The following is a 26606-nucleotide window of genomic DNA, read 5'->3' on the forward strand; positions in this document are numbered from 1 at the left end:
CCGTTTAGTAGTTTTTGAGAATTTAAGGACTAAAACTAGTGATATCTATGGCCGCGGTGGAGCCACGCACCCTGCGCGCACCCTCCGGATCACGACTCGAAACCAGGAAGTGTTGGCAGCCATCTTGCAAACTGCGCAAAACACGCATAATCAACAAAATCCGCGCAGGGTGTGCGGATCCTGCAGAGAAAAAAATAATTCAGGCCCCCGGTGGGTCAAATCCTGGGGGCAATATTAGTGTTGGGTTTGGGGGCCCAAAGGGGCCCCCCAGCCTCCGGGACCGCCACCCCAGGGATTATCTAATATATTTGTGGGGGGCTTCCAGCCCCCCAAGCCCCGGGGATCGCCACCCCCGTGGCTTAAAAAAAAATGGGAGGGGGGCTCAAAGAACCCCCAAGCCCCAGGGACCGCCACCCCTGGGGGCTTTAAGAATATATTTGCGGGGGGATCATGGCCACCCGCAGCCCCGGGGACCGCCACCCCACGGGGCTTCTGCTACTTTTAGAAAAAAAAAAACCTGTGTGTGGGGGTTCGATCTCCCCCACACCCCGGGGACTGCCACCGCCCCGGGTCTCTAAATATTAAATTAGGGAGTCCGTGATGGACCCCCCCAACCCTGGGACCACCACCTCCCCGGGGCTTTGTGGTGCCTTTGACACCTCTCTGCAACGCAGCTCTGTGGCGCTTACTGGAGGTACCTAGTGGGCTGGTTTGAGCCTAGGGACCCCTAGGATTTAAGGAAACTTAATCTCTCAACTTAGAACTGCCACAGGGCGCATTTACACAGTGGTGAAGAGAGGGCGACGCAACCTGAGTTGACGAGTGCAAACACAACCTGTGGCACGTTTTAAGTTAGGGAAATAATTCCCCTTCAATCCTGAGGGACCCTGGGGGCCAACTAGCCCACCAGGTGCTTCCAGTAAGGGCCACTGCGCTGCGTTGCAGAGAGGTGGTGTAGGCTGTGCCCCTTTTTACACCTCTCTGCAATGGCGCTTACTGGAGGTACTTAGTGGGCTAATTTGCCCCTAGGGACCCTCAGGATTCAAGGAGACTTAATATCCCAACTTAAAACGGCCACAGGACGTGTTTACACAGTCGGGAACAGAGGGGACGGGGCCTGAGGTGACGTCTGCAAACACGCCCTATGGCGCGTTTTAAGTTGGTGAAATAATTCCCCTTCATTCCTGAGGGCCCCTGGGGGCTAACTAGACTACCAGGTGCTTCCAGTAAGCGCCACTGCACTGTGTTGCAGAGAGGTGGTCCAGGCCGTGCCACTTTTTACACCTCTCTGCAACGCAGCTCTGTGTCACTTACTGGAGGTACCTAGTGGGCTACTTGGACCCAAAGGACCCTCAGGATTGAAATGAACTTAATCTCCCAACTTAAAACTGCCACAGGACATGTTTACACAGTGGTGAAGGGTGGGGACGGGGCCTGATGTGATGTGTGCAAACACGCCCTGTGACTCGTTTTAAGTTGGGTAAATAATTCCCCTTCAATTCTGAGGGCCCCTGGGGGCTAACTAGACTACCAGGTGCTTCCAGTAAGCGCCACTGCGCTGCTTTGCAGAGAGGTGGTCCAGGGTGTGCCCATTTTTACACCTCTCTGTGGTGCTAATTGGAGATACCTGGTGGGCTAGTTCTACCCAAGGGACACTCAGGATTCAAGGGGACTTTATCCACCAAATTAAAACGGCCACAGGGCATGTTTGCACACGTCAGCTCAGCCCCCCCCTTCACCAGTGTGCAAACGCGCCTTGTGGCGTGTGTTAAGAGATAGTTTTAATACCCCTGCCCTATTATATACTAGGGGTTACAGAAGACGTCATGCTAATAACAGGGGTACCCCAACGCATAATTTTCCCTAATGTATGTAGGTGTTTTACCTGTATTCCAATTGTTTTTTAGCATAGCACTGGCTCTAGGACTGGTTAGACAGAGTCAGTTTCCACCAGTAGCCATCTGAAAATGTTGAGGGTACAGGATGATTTTGCAACAAGGCCTCTTTCTGCTCCTCTCTTTGTTCTTTCTGCATGTCTTCCTTCTTCCTGCACTTTTCTTCGTCTTTGAGGACTTCTGTTGCTTCTTTCTGCATTTCTTTTCTTTTCTTTCTGTGTGTTTTTTCTTCTTTCTTCACATGTCCTACCTCCTTAGATATAGTTAGAAACTAGCATTAAAAAAACCTTTGAAATTCCCTGAAAAAAACATAGGTTTCAGGCACGTTATAGGTTAGCATTTAAAAAACCTTAGAAATTCACTGAAAAAACATAGGTTTCAGGGGCATTATAGTTAGTTGGACATTTCGCTTGTACAAACCATTGAAATTCCCCTGTTATATTTAGTTTAGCTAACTATAACTCGCACACTCGCAATGCACTGCTGATGACGTCACATATTACATCACTCATGACATGGTCAGTGACATCACTTATTACATCACTGATGACATCTCAAATGACATCACTGATGACATCAGTGAAGACATCATCCTTGTGATAGAGTGGCAGACCTCCTCTCACCCTTATATAACATTTGATACACAAACTCAAAAATAGAAACTAACTTTTTCAAAACAATGGACATACCAATATCACTTACAACACACCTATTCAGTTAATTCCAAGATCTACACACATATCCACTCATTCACCAACAGTCCTATACAGTCACTCATACATGTACTCACTCATCATATGTACTTATACACCTATACATCCTGTTAGACAGTGAAACTCATCCATAGAGTTACTCACACGCATAGTCACACATGCAAACAAAGTATCAAACATGCATTACATTGCAGATACAGTGATACACACACCACCACATACTAATATATACATGAACTATTCCAATCACCAGTACTCACATATACTAGTTTAAAAAATATGTAGTTACTCATAAAGACACTATTGAAACAGTCATTCACTCATTAACACACCCATACATAATTTCATCCACCCATACAGTCCTGCACACAGGCTGTCTTCAACACATACAAACAGTGAGTCACTAATGTATGCATCTATGCACTACGTAATACCCCCACTGAACCATACAGACAGTGAGACACTCCTACTGATACTCAAAAAAACAACTAATAACCTATATAGACACTCATGTAGCTACTCACCAACCCATTCAGCCACTTATACACAAAGTGAGAGACTGATACAGATATTTACATGTTTAAACATTACTCACTAACCCATGTATTCACTAAGAAACACTTAATCAGTCAGTTATACAATCAATTTTTCAACAACAAAATCATCCATTTGGCCCCTTTATACCCATTTATTCTTTCATCGACCTTGAGATATACATCTATAAAACAGATTTAATTTTCAGAAAAACAAACATTCAATGGATGATGTCATCAGTGATGTCATTTGAGATGTCATCAGTGATGTCATGAGTGACGTCACTGACCATGTCATGAGTGATGTAATATGTGACGTCATCAGCAGTGCATTGCGGGCGTGCGAGTTATAGTTAGTTGAACTAACTATAACGGGGGAATTTCAATGGTTTTGTATGAGTGAAATGTCCAACTATAGCGCCCCTGAAACCTATGTTTTTTTCAGCGAATATATATATATAGAGATATATATAGATATATATAAGATATATATTGCCATAAAGTAACTATGCACCCTCGTCATGCAATGCGTATGACCTCACGTATTACATCACTCATTATATGTTCTATGATATCACTGATAACATCACTCTAACATTTCAAATGGCATCATTACTGTGTATGGTGGGGCCGCAGGTTATAGTTATTTGAGATAGATATGACTCGTGAATTTCCGTGGTTTGTTTGTTTAACATGGTATGTTTTAGATGAGATTTTCACCCAATTGAAACTTTATAGATATACATATATACTCTGCAATTCATTAAGTTATTGTTAGAGGTCCGTATCTTTCTCTCTCGAGTCAGATGCAAAATCTTCAAAAATCTTTCACAGACCTGCAAATCCTCAAGGTGTTACTAGATGTCCCTCTCAGGTCAGGTACACATTCCTCAAAGTTCTTTAATGAAGTTGCATTTCCTCAAGGTGTTACTAGATGTCCGTCTCCAGTCAAATGCAAAAGCATTGAAATTCTTTCAAGAAGCTTCAATGAATCAAGTTGCTGCTTGAAGTCCTTCTTGAATCAAAATAATCTAGTCAACCTGGGATGGTGTCAAAATTCTACACCTTCCCCACTGAGCTGTAACAAGAAGAAGTGTCTTTATCTCTCCATGTTGCTTCTCCTTTCTATGCGTACTGCATTTTTAATCAGGCATAGAAAAAGAAAATTGCTTTACAAGATAATTTTTTTGCGGAAAGGGATCCCCTCTTGCACAAAAAGAACCCTGCCTGTCCCTCTCAAGGTAGATACAGGTTGCTTTAAATGTCAGTCACAAACCTGAGGGAGTGTGGCTTCAACCTAAAAAATTGCATATGCACTATAGCTACACTACTGACTTGTGTTCATTTTCTGTTGGATAAATAAATGACCTACGTTAAGCTTTCTCTCACTATGCTGAACCTCACCAATCACGTACCTGTTTCCCCCCTTTCCTCTCCTTTCACCCACGCCTCTTTTTGGGCATTAAAAAATGGTGATAAAAATATGACTAAATGTATGCATAATCAACTTATGAAGAGGGTGTGAATAAACAACATTCCTCTTAAAGATTTTTTTCATTCTTTTGCAAAATTCAGCAAACCGTTCCATTATAATTGATTGTCAAGCGACTGGGACCCCCTTTATATGTAACATTGAACTACCCAGGTCCCAGTACCATTGAGTTAACCCTTTATCTGTAACAGGACAGGTTTAAGACAGGACAGATCACCCTTCTGGATTCAAAACCAGCGTTAAACTCCTCTCAGATACTAGTTCCCTCCTCGACAACTCTTCCGCACCTTGTTCCTTGTCCCTTGCCTCCTCGGTCCTCTTCCACACTCTTATTTAAAATTCGAAGTCTGCTTCAGGTAATCGATCAGCAATCGGACAGCATGTCTATCTCTCAGTGTTCTGGCAGCGATCAGCCTATTTCAATTCGCTAACTATCCCAATTATACCTTCTGGTAGCATGTTCCACCCCTAAATGTTTCAAACTTGTATTCTGATTGGACTAGCCAAGGGAAATGATTGTCACACCATACCAAATGTAATACTTTTCTGAAGAGCATTATCTTATGTTCCCGCCCATTTAATTTGTGTATCCCAACCTTTATTCCCACCCATTTCTCAAATTATTTAACAACATTGTATTACATTTACACATTTGTTCATTGAGTCCTCAGGATGTTTCGTCATGTCTCCCTCTGAGAAAACATCGTCATTGACCAAGTTCTAAGGCTTGGGATCAGGACTCCAGGCTTTTTGTCTACAGAATCTGCCCAAGTCAACCACGTGGTTTTGAGCCTCGTCTCTCGATTTAGGCCCAATAACGAACTAACAGAGAAGTCAGAAAGACAAGATGTTAGACTCAAATGTAATGCTTTCACTGTATTCCACTTATCTCTACTCTAATCCCATTTAATCAAAATAATTCTTTATGCATTAGCACTTAGTGTAAAACGCAGTTTAGTTTTAAGCAAAGCAGATGCTCCGCATGTGATTTCTAATTTGGCCATTTTGTACATTAGTGCGCAGAAGTAAAGCTTTCCCTCCAAGCATTATGACATCATGTAGTTGGCGCATGCTCTGTTTGTTTCAAGCATTTTTTTGTAGCCATTTTAGTCCCATTCCATTACTTATTGGTAAGCACATAGGCAAGCTTCCCCCACTTCTACATTGTGTACGAAATTCGTATAAATTAGTATGCCGAAAAATGATTATTACTTTATTATGATTAAAGGAGAAGATTCATCCAGCAAGTTGCCTATATGCAAACCCTTGCTCCATCACAGACAAGGCCTATAAAAAGGGAGAAGGCCTTTAACAACCAGTAAGGCCCTCAGCAGTGGGTTATAAGTCTATTAGAATATTTCACCCATTAAGGGCAGAATGTTCTAAATTATCAAAAGAGAAACATGCGTTGAAATTTTGGAGCATCCTGGCTTCAACAAGCCACTATAAGCGCGGAGCTGCTCCATTGTCTTCATTGGAGCTCTCAACATTGCAATGTTCTAATTAACTTTTGCTTATCTTGCAAATGGTAAGTGAAGATATAATATTTGGAAAGCACAGAAGAAACTACTAAAGGGAAAGAGCACAGAATCTAATTTCCTTTTCAGAGATATTTACGAAAGCTAATGAAACTATGTCAAATATGGAGGGCATTATCTGGACAGCAGCCCCCCTGACAGTACACAGCTGCTGCTGAGGAGCTGGGGATATGTGGCTATAAAGCATGGTAATTGCCCAGAAATGAAACAGCCATATATTATATGATATCTTCAGAAGATATGTGTCTTTAATAACAGCAGTGCTTTCGTGCATTTTGTAATTTGTTCTCTTTTTTATGTGAATCATGGGATTTTTTATTTTAATTGAGAAAAAACATGAGACACATTGCACAATTAAGTACCTGTGGTGTAGAAGGACTAAAAATCATCAGGTTGTGTTCATAAATACCTTTGCATTTATGTGTTCATAAATAGCCACATAAGCTTTTTCTGAAAAAATGCCAACCCCAAACTTAAACAGCATTAGGCTTACATCATTTTTAAGATAATATATTTGACTTTTGTCGATTTGGGCCACTGATATACTCTCACATGGCTAGATTCCATAAACTTTGGCTTGTACATAAAAGGACGTAACTTATGAGCTCTACTACTATGGTACTTAACGAGAAAAGCTACAAGTAAATCCTCTGGGACATTTTTATGAGCCCTTGCGGCACTTTTGCACTGCTGGTGCGTCACTTTTTGTGACGCATCAGTGGCGTAAAAAATGTGCCTTGATGCGCCATATTTACAAAGTGACGCATCTAGGTAGATGCTTCACTTTGTAAACCCCTGCACCACGTTATACCTGCGGCAGGTATAATGTATGGGTGGGTGTTTCGACACAAGTAAGCCTCGTAGAAGTGACGCAGTGAAATCTATGAGATTTCACTGCGCAACTTGTAGGACGCAAATACGTCAATATCTGACGCCTGCCTCACAGCAGGCGTAAGACTGACTCAGGCACATTGAAATGGGACTAGCCCAAGTTAAATGGCTCTTTGTTGAAGTTGCGTCACTTTTGTGACACACTCCAGCAATGTGCCTACAGATACGTCACAAATACTGACGTATCTGTAACTCCTTGCGACATGATGCGTCATATTATAAATATGACGGGGCAGATGTAAAAAAACTGGCGCATCCATGCATATTAGAGGGGATGCACCAATTATTTTGCATGACTAAAGAAAAACCTTGCGCCACCATAGATGCACCGCATTTACAATGCGGCGCACCGTGGCCCAAGGATAGACAGATGCGTGACGCATCTGTTGGCGTAAGGGTGACGCAGTGCTGTAGTCGACGCAACTTCAGCACTGGTCAGGGGTGCCCTATACCTAATATGCTGCATCACTCCTTAAGCCTGCTTCAAGCAGGCGTGAGGATGTGACGCAGCAGAGACATAAAAGTGACTCAGTGAAATCTTATAGATGTCCTTGCGTCACTTTTACGGGGCTTCCTTGCGATGGAAAGACCACCCTGCATACATTATACCTGGCTGACGCAGGTATAATGTAGCGCAGGGTTTTACAACGTGGCGCATCTCACTAGATGCCTCACGTTGTAAATATGTTGCATATTGGTGCATTGTTTGCTCCGATGCTGCGTCACAAAAGTGAGGCAACGCCGGTGTAAAAGTGTCGCAAGGGGCTTGTCAAAGTGACACATTGCTGTTTTCACGCAGCAATTTGTCACTTTTGATAAATGAGGCCCAATGTATGCAAGGGGGGCGTATTGATGCTAGAAAGGGTTGTAGAAGTGACTCAGTGAAATCTATAAGATTTCACTGTGCCATTTCTTGGATGCTAATGCGTCAATATCTGACACAGGCACTATCAACATGGGACTTGCCCATGTGTAATGACCCATTGCTCAAATTGCGTCACGTTTGTGACGCACTCCAACAATGCGTCATTTTTTAGCCTACAGATATGTCAGAAATACTGACGTATCTGTATCTTCTTGCAACATGATGCCTCATTCAGTAAATATGACGCATCATTGGTGTCACAGAGAGGTCGCAGTGAAAAGTGACGCATCACTGTTTACACGCAGAGATGTGTCTCTTTTCATAAATGCGGCCCTCCCTCATTATAAATGTGAAAGGCAAAGCTATGTTTGAAGCAAAATAATGGCTTCACTACTCATGACAAAAGCGAATTAACCATTGCAAAATCACTTTTATTATTTTCTTTTAACAAATGCTATTTGTAGATGAAATTGTATGCTCCATGAAGCAATATTAACAAACTGTATATGTGTGATATAGTACTGAAATACGTCTCCAATCTTTTTGTTTTTTAATTTTTCTTTATACAGACTGGGACAAAGCTTCTTTGATGCAATCCAAATGAGGAAAGTAGCTAAAATGATACGAAAAAGATTTTTGGCACCAAGGCAAACTTTACTTAATGTGTCCCTAAACATGCTGTTCAAAAGGACACCATGGAATTTTAGCTGAAAAGAACAAAGGGTGAATCTTAATCAGGATCCTTGTCTGTGGCTGTACACACTATCACCTTCACAACAGTGCTTACCTGCAGGTGGGACACAAAAAGGAAGTTGCTGCTCAGTGTTTCAGTAAAAAAGGGGGTGGTGATGGACGGATCATCTGAATCAATCAAACACTCACACCCAGTCAAAAGATCTGGGTTTAATCCATCACCGTTCTTTAGCCCACTCTGCCACCCCAGTTCAGACATGGCTATATGCAAATCAGTCTGACCCTGTGCCTCATGGGAACAGTCCAGCCCGAACTGCCAAGCCATGTCTTTCCTGGACCGGAAACAAGCTTCCAAGGACCGGTTTCTGGCATTCCAGCCGTCTTCAGCCCGGCTTGCTTGAATCCAGTGGCAAAGTGAGCAAGGGACTCACGTCTGAGCATACCCTGCCACACTTATGGCAGCCAAAAGCGGTACAAAAGTGGGTGGTGATGGACGGAGCATCTGAATCAATCAAACACTCACACCCAGTCAAAAGATCTGGGTTTAATCCATCACGTTCTTTAGCCCACTCTGCCACCCCAGTTCAGACATGGCTATATGCAAATCAGTCTGACCCTGTGCCTCATGGGAACAGTCCAGCCCGAACTGCTAAGCCATGTCCTCCCTGGACCGGAAACAAGCTTCCGAGGACCGGTTTCTTGCTCACTTTGCAACTGGATTCAAGCAAGCCGGGCTGAAGACGGCTGGAATGCCAGAAACCGGTCCTCGAAAGCTTGTTTCCGGTCCAGGGAAGACATGGCTTGGCAGTTCGGGCTGGACTGTTCCCATGAGGCACAGGGTCAGTCTGATTTGCATATAGCCATGTCTGAACTGGGGTGGCAGAGTGGGCTAAAGAACGGTGATGGATTAAACCCAGATCTTTTGACTGGGTGTGAGTGTTTGATTGACACACACTGCCTCAAATGTAGTTGCTGTGCTATAGTGCATGATATAATAAAACATTTCCTAGAAAGTGTATTTGCTGCAAAAAAGGCACTATGTTGTTCTTAACGAGTGCATGGCCACTTCTGCTCCTGTGCACAGTCATAGAAGGGGATCATGAGTGGGCCCTGAAAGTGCAACAAAGCCTTAAAATGCAGCATCTTTATTCAGCTGGCAGCGGGCCAGCTCCTCAGCCTGACATATCCTGAATTTATCCTCTAAGCTCAACCTCAGCGTCGAGAAGTCCTGTCTCTGGCATGAACTTTTGACAAACAGTTAGTGCTTCCACGCTGGATGAGAGGGCTCCACAGACACAGCAAACACCACAAAGAGCAAATCAACTATAGCTGCTCTCCACATGTGTTGCTATGGCGACACCTTTGCACGTCTTGTATCTTCCTCCTGTTGTTTGTGATACCAGTTTCTGATGACGTCGGAAGTGTATTGATGCATTACAAGCGCGCAGGTATACGTTGCACCTGAATCTTCACTGTTAACAGAACAGTATTCGTCTTTTGCAGGGATTTGTTATTTATAGAAACATATCCAGGAGTGACAGTTATAAGCTTGGCGGCCTTGTTTGGAGTCCGCTGTTACCTTCAACTTCATAGTTATATAAACCAGGGCCCTTGGTGCTCAGATGTAAGAGTGGATTTTACCTGTGTTTGTGCTCTGCACCTATCTCTGAGGGCTGAAGCCATGCACTCTGAGACATGCGCACCTCCTCACTTAACCGCGCACAACCCCCCCACATCCGCGGCAGCCAGAGCGGGGGCGGCAACTTCTCCTACATCACCACTAAGACCAGGAACGGCCTGCTCCTCCACCTCCCTGGCGTATTTCAGAAAGAAACTCAAGACCTGGCTTTTGAATGGAGACGAGCCACCCTGGGCGCCCAGATACACCTAGAGTGACAGTGCTGTGCAGTACAAATACTGATTGATTAAATTAAGAATTGGGAGCCTGATCTATCAAACATTTGAGTGGGTTGCAAAGCCTGTGATTCTGACACTCACAAGGTTTGCACTATGATTGCAAAAAGCAAGTCACAATGGGCCCGATTCACAGAATTAATTTAAGACTCAATCCTAAACTTAGTTCTATTTTGGTATTCACAGAATGCACTTACTACTTTCGGCATTCACAGAATAAACTTACTATTCTTGGTATTCATAGAAGTTAGGATTTTGTTTTAAGACAAACTTAAGACAAACTTAAGACAGACTTAAGACAAAATTCTAACTTAAGTCTGTCTTAAGTCTGTCTTAGGTTTGTCTTAAGACAAACTTAAGACAAAATCCTAACTTCTGTGAATACCAAAAGTAGTAAATTCATTCTGTGAATGCCAAAAGTAGTAAGTGCATTCTGTGAATACCAAAATAGTAGTAAGTTGAGGATTGAGTCTTAAATTCATTCTGTGAATCGGGACCAATGTACTAGAATCACATTGCGAATCATAATCTGAAATGGGTTTCACAGTCGCCAAGTCATTTCTGTGGAGAATAACAAACTGAAAAGTAAAGCGGGTGCCAAGGGGCTGTCCGCCATTCTTTGTAATTTGCCATGTAATGTGTCCACGACTTCTGGCAACAAATAAGAATGCAAACCTTTGATCAGTTTCTCAGTCCCTAAAGTGGGAGGCATCTTTTTATCAAGTGGAATTTGCTCTGTGTCAGAGCTTTCACCGGGTGAATTTGACATAGAGGGTGCATATGCACAAGTACCTTGGGGGGGGGAGGGGAGCATGCTTCCCTCAGTGCAGGTCACAGATGTCCAGTGTTTTGTGAAAGCAGCACTCTGAGGCACAGGATATGGTTTAAAAAATTGCCATTCTATGAACACAAATGCAGGGATCGAGGTCTGCTGTACCACATTCACCGAATGCGAAACAAATAGCAAATTAAGGGCCATATTATCAAGTAAGGGCGATACATTATCGCCGCTTTTATCGGCAGGAAACTGCCATAGCAGCAACTCCCATAGCAGCCGAGGCTCTGGTGTTAACATGGGCTGCTATGGGAATTCACAAGGGCATATTATCAAGCCCAATATCGCCGCTTTACCGGCAGTTTCCTGCCGATAAAAGCGGCGATAATGTATCGCCCTTGCTTGATAATATGGCCCTTAATTTCTAGTCATGTTTTGCTCCGTTTTGCTTTTTACTCTTACTTGTTTTCTACATAGTAAACTGTACATTCTGAGATGTAAAGGAATTATAATGTTGTCTTAAGTTTGGACAAGGGCACAGGTCAAGTTTCCCTACTCCCTATAGAAAGGGGATTCCTTCCCTTTTAACTAGTTGCAGAAGGGTATGACATTCTCAGCTTTAATGCCAGCTTGGTTGATAGCATGATCTATGTTTCATGCCACACATTTTTTCATTGCTAGTCCCCGCATTCTCTTCAGTATGCTTGTGGTGAGATTCCATCGCTTTGCCTCTGAGAGGCCCTCCACACAGACCAGCTGCAGTCTGGAGCCCATCTCCAAATATCATCCTGAACATTTGCACAGTTTTTACCCATGCTATGTTTGACTTCAGTATAATAAAACTGCATAACCAAAAAGGCACTGCCAAATAAATACAAGAAACTGTCAGCCATGCCCTCAATTTTACTAGTTCTGATACTCTTCAGCACTTAGGGTCAGAGGTACATAGACTTTTGTTTGTGAGTTCCTAATAGAGAGTTTTTGTGTTTCGCTATTAGGGAATCACAAACAGCTATGTACAACAGTGTGTTTTACACTGTTTGTGATTCCCAATGGGTTGCCAGGGACCTGCCTCATTAATTTTCATGAGGCGGGTTGCAATTTGCGACCACATTGGAAATGGCTAGCACTCATAGGGATGATGGTCTGCTGGGGTCACAGACCACCATGTCTGTGACAGGTTTGTAAATACCTTGGCCGCTCAGGCTGGACTTTTCCCATGAGCAGCAGGGTCAAGGCTGATTTACAATTGGTTGGTCCAAACTGGGGTAGGGTAGTGAGCAAAAGAACAATGGATTCAACCCAGATATATTGATTGGGGGTGAATGTTTGATTCATTTAGCATTCAGCCATCATTTTTTGCCACAGCACACTGATTTTTAACTGGATCTGTGCCAAGGACGTAATAGATACGCCCTCAGCTGCGGAGCTGGTGTGCTGAGGATGTAACCATTACGTCCTCTGCACACCACTGCAAAATCCCTCTGCTGCAAGGAGCAGAGGGATTTACTTTTAATTTTTTTAACCTTGAGAGGTTGGGAAGAGCTTCCCCAACATCCAAACACATTTTTTTTCAATGTAATGACGATTGTGCGCATGGCGCGCTGATGTCATTACATTTAAAGTGAAACTGAAATGAGCTGAATGGTTAATTTCAGTTTCACTGCTTCGGGGCTCATGGGGCTATTTCAGCCCCTCAAGCACTGAAACACACAGGAGAAGTATTGCTGAAAAGGGGAGAATCTCCCCCTTCTAATGATATCCTTCCCTAGAGGATACCTGGTTGGGGATCACTGCAGGAGGGTGTTCCCTATGCAGGGATCCCCCACTAGACACCGGGGAGGGGAGAGCAGCCCCCTGGCAAAGGCCTTTTCTCCCCCATATTACTTTGGGCATATTCAGTCTTTCTGCCCCTCCCCCCAGCAACAGCCCCTGATCTGTCTCCCAAGCTGGGGCAGAAAGCACTAGGGACCTGGGATTATATTCTTTTAAATACATAGGGGTGGGGGCTGTCCAAAATGGGCATACCAATGCCCCAAGCCCCAAAACAATAGGGACAGTATATATATATATATATATATATATATATATATATATATATATATATATATATATATATACTATATAAAAAACTATTAAAACAAGAACAAAAACTGTCCCAATACATTGAATCCACTTCAGAGGAGAAAGAAAACTTGTCAACATTAGAGTTCAATGTGAGAAAATCCAAATTATTAATCCTTGCTTTTTATTGTTGAGCGCGACCGAAAAGATAAAGAGAAGACAAGTGAGTAAAGTGCTGGGATTAGGGAGGGAATAATATTAGCCTGCATGTCTTTAATAAAATCCAGATTTTCTGACAATCAAGGTTGGTAAAAATCTACATTTTATGTCAAGACCGGAGGCTAATCTTATTGCAAGTTTAAAGCATATTTAATATAAATGAAGCAGCATTCTCAACAGGTCTAAAATAAAATTTGCGAAAAATCATATAATTTGACCAAACAGCACATTTAAGAATATCATTCAAAGAGCCTCCTTGCAAGAAAGCTTGGTAAGAGGAAGCACCACAAATAGAATGTGCGCCAATCATGCTAACATCAACATCAGACATTTTCATCACTTCTTTAACTCATCTTGCGATACACCTTTGTGAGGTTTCTTAAAAGAAATCAATAATTGTTTGACGTTAGATCCTAATAGAGACGTTTTCTCTTCATACTCTTTAACACATGTGACAACACATAAATTGACATAATGATCAAAATAGGGATAGAAAAGTGTGTGGGAATTAGTTTTGGTTCTGTTGCTTAAATAAAAACACATGACCTCAGGAGAAAAAACTGTTAGCTATTTCTAAAGCTTTAACATTGGAGATTCTTCTGAAGGAGACTAATTTAAGGGCTAACGAATTGTTTGGACCCAGACAATCAATCCGTTTTAAGACTTTAGAAACATCCCATAAGGAGGTGTAACTTGAAATTGGTGGTTTTGAGATCCTAATACTTCTTAACAATCTCCTAATAAGTAAATTTTGGCCTACAGAATAACCATTAACCAAAACATGACCAGCGGCAGTAGCAGAGTGATGAACATTGATAGTTCAGACATCTACCAAACAATTCTGATAGATAGTTAGCTATCTCAACTACATCAGCCGAAATGGGATCAAAATTCCCTGTAACCCACCAACAAACCCATTTCTGCCAAGCCAATCAATAGATTTTACGTGGTCTTGGTGCCCAAGATTCTTTAATGAGATTTGATGCCTCTTCAGAAAGTCCTGGCACTTCCCATAAATTCCTGAAATTTTCCAAGCCATCATCCTAGAACTAGATCCTGCAGTTCTCCCGAAAGGACACAGAAGAATTTCTGGGAATACCGGTGGTAAGACTGGATAATCCACTAGCATTTTTAACAACATAGGGTACCACACTTGAGACTTCCAACGGGTAGTCACAAGAGCCAGAGAGCTACCATTGCAGCTACTCAAGTATTCATCGAAAAGTGAGGAAAAGCGTATCCTTTCAGATTCCTCAAATCTTATCTGAAAGCCTCCACGTCTGTGATTTCCGGATCCGGATGCCAACTGAAGAAAAACTCTAGTTGGGAATTGAGTCTGTCTACAAAGAGATATACCTGGCAAATACCCAAAATGTCCATCAGATCTAGGAAGACTTTCCTGTTCAGACACCAATTGCTTGAGTCCCTGTGGTTCCGAGAAAACCAATCATCCTCCAAATTGTTCAACCCAGAAATGTGTTCCGCTTGAACTACAATATTCTATTTCAAACAAAATTCCTGAAATACTTTGGCCAAATCTGCCAAGTCCTTCGACTTCAAACCTCATACCTTGTTGACATATCTCACCGCTGACACATTGTCCATCCTTAGCAGAATTGAACATCTGGCAGAGTCCCTTGCAAAAGTTTTTATAGCAAAAGAGCCTGCTAGGAGCTCCGAACAGTTTATATGTAAACTCCTTTCTTCCTCCTTCCAAAGAAAACCAGTAGAAACTGAACCACAGTTCTCACCCCATCCTGACAAACTTGCATCTGATTCTATCACCAGGTCCGGGAGTGACTCAAAAATTGCTCTCCCATTCCATGCCTCCATATTTTTTAACCACCAATCAATTTCTTCCCTCGCTTCTTGCATGAGTGTTATTTCCTCTGAATAACTCAAGCCATCTCTTAGGTGTTTGCTCTTCAGGCGCTGGAGCGCCCGATATTTCAAAGGACCAGGAAAAATGGCTTGGATAGTAGAGCAAAGCAAGCCTATTACCCTTGCTAGCATACGAAGAGACATTCCTTTATTCCTTTTTTATATGTTTTCATTTTTACCAAGGAAGTTTCAGTTGACCTTGGAGAGTGTCTATCATGAAACCTAGGAATTGAGTAATCTGGTTGTTTGGGATTAGACAAGACTTCTGTCTGTGTACCACAAAACCTAGATCCTCCAAAAGGTTTATTGTCAAAGTAGTGTGATCTAACACTCTCGATTTGACCTGACCCATTATGAGTATGTCGTCTAGATAGATAAATAGACGTACTGCTCATTCCCTCAAATAAGCTGTCAGTGGCCTGAGGACCTTGGTGAAGCACCAAGGGGCCGAAGAGGGACCGAAGGGTAGGCACACAAACTCCCACATTTTTCCACCCCATCTGAAACGGAGATATTTCTGGTGATATTTGCAAATAGGTATTGTTAAATAGGCATCTTTTAGATCTAGTCTTGTAAGCCAATCTCCCGACTGAAGAATATCTCTTATTAGATGTAAGACTTCTATTTTGAAGTGATGGTACTCCACCCAATCGTTGAGGCTCCTTATATTTATAACTGGTCTCATACCATTCTCTTTTTTGTGGACCAGAAAAACATTGCTTATAAACCCTTTTGTCTTTTCTAGAGATTCTCTGATAGCACCTTTCTCCAGAAAATCTTGAACCTCTTTGTCTACTAATTTTGATAATTCTTCATCGAACCGTTTGATCTCTGGGACATGATCTTGAATAGGTTCCCCCACAAAATCTATTTCGTATCGCATAACAGTCTCTAACACCCAAGGGTCTCCAGTTATTGATTACCAAATGTTCTGAAAATTGAGCTAGCCCCCCACCTATCTTTTTAGGAGTAACAGAAGGGTCTTGACTTACCTGAGCCTCTGGAGCAATGGTCACCTCGTGATCCTCTTCCTCTAAACCCTTGCCTCTGAGGGTAAAGGCCTGATGATGAGTAATGGGGCTAGTAGAGGTTGGGTCTAAATCCTCTTTGAAATGTGGTCCTAGAAATGGGTTGGCCTTGGCCGGAGTATCGACCTCTTGATTGCCCGGCCTGCCAAAAACAAGTCTATCGAAGACCTTTTTGATGTCTCTCTGTGCTTTTTCAATGGAGCTAAAGGCTCCTATATATTTGGACATTTCTTTGATGAAGTCTCCTCCAAAGAGTTGACCATTAGCGTTCTGCTCTCCTTCATTGTTTGCAAGCTCCAACAAATTTGGATCAATTTTGAGAAGGATGCTCTTCCTCCTTTCACCATTTAAGTCGGTATTAGCATTGCCTAGGAGGCATACTGCTCTTTGAATCCGCTGTCTTAGTTCTTCTAGATTAAGGATTGAATTGCCAACAAAAGCCTCTTCTGCCATGTCAAAAATTTTAGTCAAGGGGCCAGATAGGCCTAGGAGCCTGTCTAGGCACATGCGTAACTCCTTGTCCAGGCCTTTCCTAGGGTCTCTACCACCTTTAGCGATGAAAGCACCTTTTTTGGGACCAAAATCAGGAGTTTGTGTAACCTTAGGCGTAGTCTCACATCCTTCTGCATTTGCTTTCTTAACCAGAACTGCATATATTATGCTATATGTGCAGCTGGAGACCATTCGGGAGATAAGGGGTGTTTCAATAAGGACGGATAAAACATAATTTCCTGGAAGGTATCAGTTAGTTCCCCAGAATCATGATCCTACAAACCAGCCATATTGCTGTCCTTTGGGGGTAAAGTCTCAGATCCCTCTGAGTCAAAATCAGAGGAACAACTGAATTCAATTTTAGTGCTCCCCGAGGCGTTGTCACATAGCACAAGTTTATGTTTGCAGGCGTTAGTTGATTCTAATTCTGATTCCTTAGATGGACCCTTTCCATGGTCCCCTTATGTGTCCTCAACACTACCAATATTCTTGGAATTTGAAAATGTACCCCTTTTAAGACCAGGACTGGTTGTTTGTATGTTTTTACGCTACCTAGCAGCCTTACCTCCAATCTTAGATAGGGGGTCTTCGTTGGCTGACCAAAACCTCTCTTCATCGGAAGCTCTATTTTTATAAAAATATATATTTACTAACTTCTTTTCCATTTTCTTTTCAAGATCTCCAGAACAATATTCTAGCATTTCTTTTAATTTGTCCTCAAAGAACGTTTGGGAAGTGGAAGGGATTGCTTGATTAGGGAAATCTTGCTGATCCATGGTAAGGGTAAAATAAGATGCCAGGAAGGAGGCTAAGGTAGATCAATTAATTATCATGAGCAGGTCTAGAGCAGTATCAATTAATTAGCAAGAGCAGTTCTAGAGCAGGACAATAAGAGATTGAGCAGGAGAGCAGAGATAGCTAATATCGTAGTGAGGGCTAAACTGTCAAAGCCTCAGTAACTGTCAGAATTTTTAAAATGCTGGATCGACATATTGAGCATTAAAACCAATGAGATACATCTCAATTTGGCAAAATGTCCGCTGAGACTACCTAGTCACGTAGTCTCGGAACCCGATGCTGTCTTATAACCATTTCTCCCTTTTTTTTAAAGCCCCCAATGACTTGTGCATGAGCGGAAAGAGAAGAAGTCTACTGCAACACGCAGCAGTGAAAGGGAATCCTGCTGAAGGTGTTAAGGTAGGAAGAAAAACCTAAAACGCAAGTCAAGCGTAGAAATCCAGTTATGCCTGATGGGGCATGAAGCGTGCGATCGTGTGGCCGCGCTCCGAGTATTATTGGAGCTCCTAGCACCGCGGCTGTGTGACATATGGTAAATAGGGAGGTTATCATGGTACAACCCTCGTCCTTGAGCGAGGAGTGGAATGGATTACGATAAGCTTAATTTTAAAAGGAAACAAGTGGAAATGTAAAAAAGGACAGAGATATTTGGCTCAATTACATACCCAAAAGGAAAGTAATTGCAAGGCATGAAATTAAAAGTAAACAACCAAAGAGTCAACGAAGGAAAGAAGGGGAAGATGTAAAAAGGGCAAGAAAAATGTAAGAAACAACATCTTAAATAACATTACACTATTAATAAAATTGTAATAAAGTGAGAATGGTGATAAATAGTTACAAAAAAATAGAATAAGGTATGAGATAATGATAAAAAAGCAATAGAGATGGTAGAGATTAAGGAACACTTATCTCAACCGCGGCAGCCAAAAAAAGTAGGAAGAGTCATGATGTTGTGGCCTTTCATTAGGTTGGAATTTTTTGTTGTTACAACATTCTAAGTTCTTTAAAGTGGCTGTGGTATGCTTATTAAAAGAACATTGCAATAAGATTAGCCTCAGGTCTTGACATACATTTTTTTTATTTTTTTTACAAAGTTTGAGGTCTGCCAGGGATTATGGGTAGCATAACCTGATGAGAGCCACACAAGTCACCCCATCCTGGATTTCCCTGGGTGTCTAGTTTTAAAAAATATACAGTTTTGCTAGATTTCTCTAGGTGCCGGCTGAGCTAGGGCTCAAAATCCACAGCTAGGCACATGCCTCTATTTAACTTTCCTGATAGAAAATTACCAGCAGAGTTCAGTAAAATACCAGAATCACTTTAGCATTCTCTAGATTCCAGTCCATAGAAATTGTCTTCAACGAGCACCCGTAGACAATAATATTTTTATCAAATCTTGTATTTTCAGTGATATGACCGCCGAAGGCCCTTATTTTATATTAAAAACAGAGCTTTGGACTATACCCATTCCAGCTGAAAGGCAATTTTCCTCTCCAAGTGTTCCCATACCTGGTGTGTCACACAGTTTGGTGCTTACTTTGCCTCCTTGTAAAAGAACAGTAGATGTTTCAGCATCCAGGCTAATGTGCTGCATAGCTAAATACGTATAAGGTCCTAAAGGAGAGACCAATTGCATTGCAAGCACTTGTTTTAGTTTCCGGGGCTGCTCTACTTTACTTAGTACATTCCCTAATGTCTTGGTGCCTGTCCTGCTTTGTTCGGTCTCCACTTTTTCCTTGATTCGTTATTACAATTTGTTTGCTTCGATTCTTAACTTTCTTATGCTAGTTTATCTCCATTCAGACTCCAGTGTTATCATTTTTATGCCAGTAGTCCCATGATTATACTCAAGTTCCTTCTGCATTGAGAGCACTTGGTTTATATCCATTGTCAAGTGTTGCATGTAGTTTTAAGTGTGTTGATTGTGACGGTGTGATATTGATGTTTATTAGGCATCACCACTTTGTTTCCAGCTAAACCCATTGAGGTTTGTCTTGTTTATGTAAGTACAAACCAATTTTTGTTTCGGGCCTAAGGTCCAGATACAGAATCACCTCTGCAGCCTTTTCTATGGGTTTGCAAAGTGGCTATATGCAGGTGTAGTGTGTAAAGAGATGTTCAGTTTTCCTATTATTTTGTGAATGTGAAAGAGCAGGAATGCACTGTATTAAAGAAATGCAGTGCATTCCTGTCCTTTCCTCAAGTTCAAGGTCAGGAATTTATATAGCGCACTACTCACCCAGAGGGTCTCAAGGCGCTTGAGGGAGGGAGGGTGAATTACTTATCGAAAAGCCAGGTTTTTAGCTGCTTTCTGAAGGAGAGGTGGTTCTGTGTAAGGCGGAGGTGATTGGGAAGAGAGTTCCAGGTCTTCGCCGCTAAGTAGGAGAAGGATCTTCTTCCCATGGTGGATCTGTGGATGCGCGGAATTGCGGCGAGTGCTTGATTGGATGATCGTAGTTGGCGGGTGGGTGTGTAGAAGGACAGTCTTGTGTTGAGGCATTCGGGTCCTCGGTCGTAGAGGGCCTTGTGTGCGTGGGCGAGTAGACGGAACGTTATTCTCTTGTTGATTGGGAGCCAGTGGAGGTCTTTCAGGTGACCGGAAATGTGAGCTTGACGGGGTATGTCCAGTATGAGTCTGGCTGAGGCGTTTTGGATGCGTTGGAGTTTTTTCTGTAGTTTGGCAGTGGTTCCGGCGTAAAGGGTATTTCCATAATCCAGTCGGCTAGGAATTGGTGCATGGGTGACTGTCTTTCTTGTTTCGGTGGGGATCCAACGGAAGATTTTATTGAGCATGCGTAGGATGTTGAAGCATAAAGATGAGACAGCGTTGACTTGTCTGGCCATCAAGAGGGAGGAGTCCAGGATGAATCCCAGGTTACATGCGTGGTCTGTAGGTATGAGTGCTGTACCCAGGGCCGGTGGCCACCATGAGTCGTCCCAGGATGAGGGGGATGATCCTAAGATGAGGACTTCTGTTTTGTCTGAGTTCAGTTTTAAACGGCTGTTCTTCATCCATTCGGCTACTTCTTTCATTCCTTCATGTAGATTGGTTTTGGCGGTGTTTGGGTCTTTGGTAAGGGAGAGGATCAGCTGGGTGTCGTCTGCGTAGGAGATGATGTTGAGGTTGTGTTGTCGTGCGATGGAAGCGAGGGGACTCATGTAAACGTTGAAGAGGGTGGGACTGAGTGATGATCCTTGTGGTACGCCGCAGATGACTTCAGTGAAGTAGTGTGGCTCACTGGTTAGAGGCGGCAGACCCGAGAGCAGAGGACGGCCCGGGACCAGGGTTCGATTCCCGGCGCGGCAGGTTTCTGGACCAGGGTCAGCGGACTCGATAATTCTCTCGCCTCGGTGCCCACTCTGATCAGCGATCACACTCGGCAACTCTGGGCATTAGCTTGCCTCATCTTCACTAACGGCCCCACCAGACCGCCGGGGATGCCTGGTCTCACCCTGGAGATACCCATTAAGGGACCATCTATCAGGGAAGCCAGGAAGGGTTTCGCAGCGGTCGAAGCGCCTTGGGACCCTACGGGTAAGTAGTGCGCTATATAAATGCCAATACATTACACATTACATTACAGTGGCCTCTGATTTGAATGGGGGGAGGCGGACTCTCTGCGTTCTCCCGGCGAGGAACAAGATGATCCAGTCCAAAGCTTTTCCTTGTATTCCGACGTTGTTGAGGCGTTGTATGAGGGTGCTATGACAGACTGTGTAGAAAGGCGGCGGAGAGGTCGAGTAGGATGAGGGCGACTGTCTCTCCGTTGTCCAGTAGTGTTCTGATGTCGTCTGTAGCTTCGGTAGGTTTCAGGGCAGTGTTTGGCTCGGAAGCCGGACTGTGAGGGGTCGAGGGAATTGTTGGATTCAAGGAAGGCGGCGAGCTGACTATTGACGGCTTTCTCAATGACTTTGGCAGGGAATGGGAGGAGTGAGATGGGGCGGTAGTTTTTAAGTTCTGAGGGGTCTGCTCTGGGTTTCTTCAGAAGTGCGCTGAGTTCGGCATGTTTCCAGCTTTCCGGGAAGGTAGCAGAGTTGAAGGAACAGTTGATGACATCGCGGAGATGGGGTGCAATGATGGAGTCTGCTTTGTTGAAAATGTGGTGGGGACATGGGTCGGTTGGTGATCCTGAATGGATGGAGTTCATCAGGCGGATGGTGTCTTCAGTAGTGATTGGGTTCCAGGCGCAAAGTTCGTGAGAGTGCTGATTTGGTTCGGAGGTGGGTGGAGTGGACTGTTCTTCTGATTAGTTTTCAAAGCTGTTATGTATGTCGACGATTTTATTGTGGAAGAAAGAGGATAAGGAGTCGCAGAGGTCTTGAGAGGGAGTGGTGCCGGCGGTGGGGTTGGTAAATTCTTTGACGATGTTGAATAATTCCTTACTGATGTGGGTGTTGTTGTCGAGTCGATCCTTGAATGCTGATTTCTTGGTGGATCGGATCAGTTGGTGGTGTTTGCAGGTGGCGTCCTTGAAGGTGGTCAGGTTGTCAGTGGTTGGGTTTTTTCTCCATGTTTTCTTGAAAGTACGACATAACTTCTTGGATTTCTTAAGGTCATTGTTGAACCAGGGGGCCTTTTTGTTACCTTGTTTGGTCTGGTGGTTTTTCAAGGGTGCTAATTCGTCAGCGCTGTGGGTGATCCATTGTGTGAGTTTGGTGGCAGCATGGTTTGGGTCCGATGATATGGCAGGAGGGTTTTGGTTAAGCGATGTGAAGAGTTGGTCAGTGGTGATTTTGTTCCAGTTTCTTCGAGGAATAGGTTGTGGGGGGTTGTGGGTCGTGGTCTTTTTGTAGCTGAAGTGAACGCAGCTGTGGTCCGTCCAATGAAGAGCTGTGGTGTGATAGAAGGAGATGTGTTTGCTGGAGGTGAAGATAGGGTCAAGCGTGTGTCCGGCAAGGTGGGTGGGGGTGTCAACAAGTTGTTTGAGTCCAATATTGGCCAGGTTGTCCAGAAGGGTGGTGGTGTTGCTGTCGTTTTTCTTTTCCAGGTGGAAGTTGAGGTCTCCCAGTAGAATGTAGTTCTCGGAAGTGAGGGCATGTGGGCTGATGAAGTCAGTGATGTCTTCGTTGAAATGTGTGCGGGTTCCTGGTGGTCTGTAGATGAGGGTGCTTCTAAGTGTGGTCCTGGGGTCGGTGTGGATCTGGAAGTGAAGGTGTTCGGCGGTCGCGAGGTTATCGTCGGAGTTGGTCGTGATTCGGATGGTGTTCTTATGGACTATGGCTATGCCTCCTCCTGTTTGGTTGGTGCGGTCTTTTCGGATGATCTTGTAAGCGTCCGGGATGGCTATGGCGATGTCGGGGGCTGATGATGCGTTCATCCAGGTTTTCGTAAGGAAGGCGACGTCCGGCGATGTGGTGTCGAGTAGGTCCCAGAGTTCAGTGGCGTGTCTGTGGACCGAGCGGGTGTTCAGCAGGATGCACTTCAGGTGGTTAGAGTGGGAGCTGTGTTTGGAGTTCGTGGATTTGGTGTGGGTCCAGACATAGGCGAATTTGCAGGAGTGGCAGGCGAAGGGTCCATGGGTGTGTCCTGGGGCAGCCTCGCAGCATTGTGGTTTGCGGCCGGGGTTAAGGGCAATGAGGGCAGCGGCTGCATACGTAATGCAGGAGGAGTGGGTTTTGCGAGGACCAGGGGGTCTGGCGCTGGGCGCGGACCAGGCGCGGATGGGCGCAGACGGGCTTACCTTTGGCGCACCTTCGGCGCGCATGGGGCGCGACCGCTGCGCGTGAACGCTGCGCGCAAATGCATCTGACATAAGTGGATAGTGGAGGGGGCGGGGGCAAGGGAGGGTCAGCTGGGAGGCGGGAGCTGGGTGGAGGGGCGGGCTGGAAGGCACAACAAACAAGATGGCAGCAAAACGAAACAAAACAGGACGAGATTGGGGTGGGCAGAGGTGCAGGCACAATCAGGCACAGATAAGCACAAGCGCTACAGTATGCCGCACACTTTGATTGGCACGATGTGGGCTGTACAAAAAATAGCGTAACGCTAAATTAGGCAATGCGGTAATATTAGCACAAGACAATCAATGCAGTGAGAGCGCTACGATACCAGCTGCTGGAGCGAGGGAGCGAGGGGAGCGACCGCTTCTGACGGAGTCAGGACGGTCACGACGCTGTGGGGTCTGGGATCGTCTTTACGTATCCTGTGGGAGGGAGGGTCAGCTGGGAGGCCGGAGCTGGGTAGAGGGGCGGGCTGGAAGGCACAACAAACAAGATGGCAACAAAACAAAACGAAACAGGATGAGATTGGGGTGGGCAGATGCGCAGGCACAATTAGGCAAAGATAAGCACAAGCGCTACAGTATGCAGCACACTTTGATTGGCACGATGTGGGCTGTACAAAAAATAGCGTAACGCTAAATTAGGCAATGCGGTAATATTAGCACAAGACAATCAATGCAGTGAGAGCACTACGATACCAGCTGCTGGAGCCAGGGAGCGAGGGGAGCGACCGCTTCTGACGGAGTCAGGACGGTCACGACGCTGTGGGGTATGGGATCGTCTTTACGTATCCTGTGGGAGGGAGGGTCAGCTGGGAGGTGGGAGCTGGGTGGAGGGGCGGGCTGGAAGGCACAACAAACAAGATGGCAGCAAAACGAAACGAAACAGGACGAGATTGGGGTGGGCAGAGGCGCAGGCACAATCAGGCACAGATAAGCACAAGCGCTACAGTATGCAGCACACTTTGATTGGCATGATGTGGGCTGTACAAAAAATAGCGTAACGCTAAATTAGGCAATGCGGTAATATTAGCACAAGACAATCAATGCAGTGAGAGCGCTACGATACCAGCTGCTGGAGCCAGGGAGCGAGGGGAGCGACCGCTTCTGACGGAGTCCTCCTGCGCTGGTGCAAAATTTGCTGCATAGCGCCATGCAGGCACCCTTGTACCATAGTGCAAGGTTGTCTACGTTGCTTGAAGGATTGTTTAAGTACAGGAAGGAGCATCTTTCTGCACAAAAACATTCACGAGAGGTGTTTTCTCTGGGGCAGCATCAAAATACCTTGGGCGTTCCGAGATCATCTGCGGCGTACCCCAGAGATCCTCCCTCAGCTCGACACTGTTCAACATTTACATAGGCTCGCTCGCACACGTCGCCGAAAAGCACGATCTCAAGATAATCTCCTACGCTGACGACACTCAACTGATCCTCTCCCTCACCAAAGACCCCATCACCACCAAAGCCAACCTCCATGAAGGAATGAAGGCCGTCACCGAATGGATGAAGACCAGCCGTCTGAAGCTGAACTCATACAAAATGGAGGTCCTCATCCTCGGCTCCAACCCTTCAGCCTGGGACGACTCCTGGTGGCCAACGGCACTAGGAGCATCCCCAACACCCACCGACCCCGCACGCAACCTGGGAATCATCCTCGACTCAACGCTCTCAATGACCATGCAGGTCAACGCCGTCTTCTCCTCCTGCTTCAACACCCTCCGCATGCTCCGCAAGATCTACAGATGGATCCCGACAGATACAAGAAAGACAGTCACCCAGGCCCTCGTCAGCAGCAGACTCGACTATGGAAATGCTCTCTACGCGGGAGCCTCACCCAAGCTCATCAAACAAATACAACGCATCCAAAACGCCTTAGCACAACTACTCCGAGACATACCACACCACAGCCACATCACCCCCCCCCCACCTGAAGGGCCTGCACTGGCTCCCCATCAGCAAGAGGATATCCTTCAAGCTCCTCATCCACGCACACAACAGACAGCTCTCCTTCTCCATCCCCAACCGCCAGCTACGCTCCGCCGACATCTTCCAGCGCATCCGAAGAATAACCACCGGTGGGAGATCCTTCTCCCACCTCGCCGCCAAGACATGGAACACCCTCCCACTCAGTCTATGACAGACCCTAGACCTGCAGACCTTCAGGAGGGTGCTCAAAACCTGGCTGTTCGATCAGTAGCGCCCCCCAGCGCCTTGAGAGCCTCGTGGGTATGTAGTGCGCTTTACAAATTACTGATTGATTGATGGTTCCATGGGAAAACCACCGCAACGCCCATGGAAAGCCTCCCTGACACAGAGCGAGGCAACTCAGTGATTTGTGCTGCTTTATCTTACTCCATATCTATGAGGCCATGCAAAGCCACGCAGAGGGTGTTTCACCTACCTGGCTGCCAAGACCTGGAACACCCTCCCCACCCACCTACGACTCACCCAGTACCATCTCTCCTTCAGGAAGCAACTCAAGACCTGGCTTTTCGAGCAGTAGCAGCCCCCTCCCAGCGCCTTGAGACCCTAGCGGGTGAGTAGCGTGCCTTACAAATACTCGATTGATTGATTGATGGCCACATAGATATGATTACGCGGCTTGCGCTACCGGAGAGTCAAAAAAAGTGATGCTCCAGTTGTGCAAGCTTCCCATAAATTAGCTCCAGAGTGTTTATTTTCAATAGTTGCATGACAGACTATCAGTTAAAGGAGCTTGTGTCACTAATGATTCTGAGAAGCCATTGACCTTTGAAGAAAATGCAAAATATTTCTGTAGGAAGCTGGCCCTGTATGTACTATGCCAAAATGAGGTATAGTGTGCACAGATTCCGGTGGAACCCCAAAGGTAGGCAGAGGTAAAATTAGATAGCACCTCACTCTCTATTTGTGGTAGTGTGGATGAGCAGTAAGGCTTTATCAGAGGGTAGTGTTAAGCATTTGTTGTACACACTTAGGCAACAAAAGACTGAAATCAGACCAATTTGTTTGTATAAAAATATTGTTTAGATATTTTTATTTTCTAGAACCAAGCAAGCCTGGCACAGGTAGTGTAAATGATACTTTTCAAGGCAGGTTGAACAATACAAGCAATC

Source organism: Lissotriton vulgaris, chromosome 8, assembly GCF_964263255.1.
Source record: "Lissotriton vulgaris chromosome 8, aLisVul1.2, whole genome shotgun sequence".
Lineage (NCBI taxonomy): Eukaryota > Metazoa > Chordata > Amphibia > Caudata > Salamandridae > Lissotriton > Lissotriton vulgaris.